This window comes from Arachis ipaensis, chromosome B3 (genome assembly GCF_059453495.1).
Source record: "Arachis ipaensis isolate K30076 ecotype BB chromosome B3, ASM5945349v1, whole genome shotgun sequence".
Classification (NCBI taxonomy): domain Eukaryota; kingdom Viridiplantae; phylum Streptophyta; class Magnoliopsida; order Fabales; family Fabaceae; genus Arachis; species Arachis ipaensis.
Window position 1 is genome coordinate 56846568 of NC_142438.1, and position 3923 is coordinate 56850490.

The 3923-nt window shown below is 37.7% G+C and overlaps 1 pseudogene; it reads right to left on the reverse strand.

The window, feature by feature from the left end:
- Nucleotides 1-1009: 1009 nt before the first annotated feature.
- Nucleotides 1010-1600, reverse strand: LOC148570726 (2-hydroxyisoflavanone synthase pseudogene; annotated as a pseudogene).
- Between the last annotated feature and the right edge of the window lie 2323 nt (nt 1601-3923).

The window sequence follows — 3923 nt, forward strand, 5'->3', positions numbered from 1 at the left end:
TCTCGTTGAGGCATGCTGGGGACTTCTGGATTAGCGAAGATTCTTGTTCTCGGGACTCTATCTTAATTTATATATCTTGTTTAGATACTTTTATCTCCATTAAATAATACAAACTGTGATGACTCCTTCTAGAGGGGATTTTGGAGATTAGGTTTTCGGTATTTATGTCCCTTTGGGTTTTCCTTGGGGTTTTCCTTATTTTATTATATGTATATATTGCTATGCTCGAACCGGTTACCTTCGCAGCCGGATTTTGAGTCTTGATATTCCTGTTTTTGATACTCTTTATATATATGATCTCGCGTTAGCTTATCCCGGTTCGTTACGTTGTCGGTCGAAGTGTTCCCCGTTCGAGTTACGGTTTTTGTTTACCCCCTTTTTCTACAAGGCTCCTAGTTATAATCAATCATTCATACTACTATACGTACTAAATTTTTGTTTTAGAGGTCGTAATACCTTGCCATCTCTGAATTATGACTTAAGCATAAGTCTCTGTATGGTAGGGTGTTACATTTGTCGAAGCCTTTAGGGAGTTTTGCTTTCAGAATTCTTTCAGTGAAGGGAGTGGCTCCCATTATCACGTGGTCACTTCTTGTGCGTTTGGCCTCTCGATGTCGTCGGTCGTCGTCCGTGTCATGTTGATGAGCCGGGTTGCGTGAGACGCTGCGATCATACCTTTTGCCGTGTCGTTGTTCAGGCATCCTGTCGTGTCTCTGGTCACGGGAGATGCTGTGATTGTATCTCTTGGCATGTCGCCGTTCTGGTGATCTGCCGTGCCTGGTTTCATGGCGAGATCTTGATCTGGAGGTTGCATGACTTCCGTTTTCGGCGTTATGCTTTTCTTTAGGTGTAACTCGGCCTTTGAGGTCTTGCACCCTGAGGCACAGCTCTTTGGTTTATCTGGACCGACTTCTCTTCTAGGCCGTCGGGTGGTCGGGCTTCAGTGGGAGGACGGTTGTCCTCTCTTGGTTGTTGCTGGGTTGAGGTTGGTTGGCGATGTGCGCGCTTATTATCCTCCCGTGGGTGGGAGGAGTGTTATCTTGGAGTTCGGGAGTTGGGGTGTTGGGTGGAGGATTGCTCCTCGAGGTTCTCCGTCATGCCACCACGATTTGGCTGTCCCCCCCATCTGTGCAAGAACCTTGAGAACTTTCTTGATCTCTTGGCTCCTGAGAGGTTTGAGCTTGGCCACGGTGGTAGTGTTTAAGGAGGTCGTTCATGATGAGCTTCCTTATGAATTTTCAGTAAGGTCCGAAGGGAATCATGGCGACAGAGTTGTCATAGGTAAGGCGGCGGATGGCAGAGGTTTGGAACCTGGTGTTGAAGGAGGTGACCTTGTGGGTTTGGAGAAAGAGCTTGAAGAGTTCAAAAGAAGAAGCAACCACGGTGGGCATGGAGCCGAAATAGAGGGAGAAGATGGAGCCATGGCGCTTGGAGAGACAGATAAGGGAGTGGTGAATGAGAGGGTGCAAGAGGTGGAGGTGTCCCACTAAAGGGAGGCGAGACTTTGGGCTCGAAGGACTTGGAATTTCACCGTTGGAGTAGGGCGAAGGTGCATAAAGAGTGTTATCACTAAGAATGTGATTGCAAGTCGAAGAAACATTGTTTCTTTGGGATTTCGCCATTGGAGTAGGGCGAAGGTGTGTTATCACTGCAAAGGTGATGCAAGTTAAGGAAACATTATTCCTTTGGGATTTCGCCGTTGGAGTAGGGCGAAGATGTGTTATCACTGCAAATGTGATGCAAGTTAAGGAAACATTATTCCTTTTTGCTCTCAGTTGCACGCAAGAAATCTGAGTTTGATTATTGCTCTTCTGGGTTATCCGCCATGCCGCCACAACGCTGCAAAGTTCCCACAGACGGCGCCAATGTACAAGATGTCTCTGGTACGGGTTGAGAGATGGATCGAGAACTTGCGGGTTGAGGCAGATGCCGGATCACTTGACTGGAGCAATAGGGGAGGTACCTGCAAAGACACTCCGACGCTCAAGTTAGAATGGATCTAAGAGGTATAAGGTGTGAGGAATGAATGAATACCTGGAGGGACCTGGGTCTTCTATTTATAGGTGATGGTGAATATCTTATCTTATCTTATTTGGCTAAGATAAGGGAGACGTTTGAATTATCTTATCTTATCTTATCTTATCTTATTTGGCTAAGATAAGGGAGACGTTTAAATTCGAAAGTTGGTTAGGAGCTCTAGTGGGTTGGTTCCGGACCTTCTGGAAGGGCGAAGCGGGTCAGACCCTGATAACCGGATTCGGAGACCGTTCCAAGTGTAGGATCCGTAGGCCGGATCCGTAACATATATATTGACACCTTCTAATTATATTTGAGTGTGTTTAATATATCCAAAAAATATTTTTAATCTTTTATTAAGATACGATTAACTATAACGCATTTGTCAAAAAGTGTCATATTTAAAATTAAATATATTATATATTTGACACGTAAAAATAACAACTCAATGCAATATTTATATTTTATATCCGATGAAATAATAAGTGATTGGATTATTAATATCTAATTGATTAATAAAAAATTAACTTTGAGTATAAAAAATAGAAAAAAATATTAAAAGATTTTTTGTGCCGATAATAATAATATTATGAAAGAATAAAGATTGGATAAAATTGAGTTTCACATTTCATGGCATGTGATGCCCACATGCTTTAGTTGGGGAATGGGAACATAGAAGACTGAAACTCAAGACAACTTCAAAGAAAACCAACTCTTTTATTTGTGGGGTCACTAATCGGTTTGAATATAATTATAATGTGTCTCCCTATTATTTGTATGTATATACCTACCATAATGCTACTTGGTACAAAAAATAAGTACACCAAGCAGTACGAAAAAAAAAAAAAAGTTTTCCAACTACAAATTTCCAAAATTTCATCATGGGGTGAAAGGACCAACATTATTTGTATCAAAAGCTAGAAAATATTATCGCGCTCCAAATACAATTTCTCTTGCTTGTACATAAATAAATTCTTAACATCAAATATAAAATCTCTTTCACATATTTTCATACTATATCCAATTCTCTATATTTTATTTTCAACAATATCTCTTTTTTTGGATATGTCAAATCTTTTATTCACGAGTCTTCCACAAGTATCCTTAATTAGTTCATTTAAAAATACTTATTATTCTTCTTAATTAATTAAGTTGGAACTTGGAAGCAATACTTTGACCTTGAACTCAAATAATTCATTTTTTCGTGTATCCTTTTTTCTTTATTTATTTTCCATATAGTAAACCTACCGGGACATTACAGTACCCGTATTTTATTCTCCAAAATTAATGAAACAAAATACTTTATAAATATAAAAAAGCAGCTACACTAATTTGTGTATATTTATAGTTATATATATTTTTTAATAAAATAATCAACCACTAAAACATATACAGTTCATAATTAAAAGTTTTTCAATAGAATAATCAGGATTTTTATGAACATCTAAAAATCAAAAACCATTATTTTTTTATTTGTATTTTAATTATAAATATGAATCTAACTTGATTTTATTATTTATAAAATTTATATTAGCTGTACTTAAATGTAAATCAAATTTAATTATATTATTTATAAAATTTAGATATAAATATAATTATATATAAATCTTTTTGTATTACTATGATAAGTAGTTAATTGATGATTAATTTTCATATTCAATTAATTAATTAATATTGTTGAAAATTAAAAGCGATGGGATTTCGTATAATGGATTTAAATAATAAAGCTTCCATTCATGTAAATGTGAACACAAGTGACCCAATTGGAACGGTAACTTTGATTCAAATCATGGGTTGACAATTCCATTCAACTCAATTCATATACATGGGTTGACAATGTTCACCATCGATGAGGCGTATTAGGTGGGAGGCTGCTGTTGGGTTTTTCTCTCCTTTGTGAGGCCCAA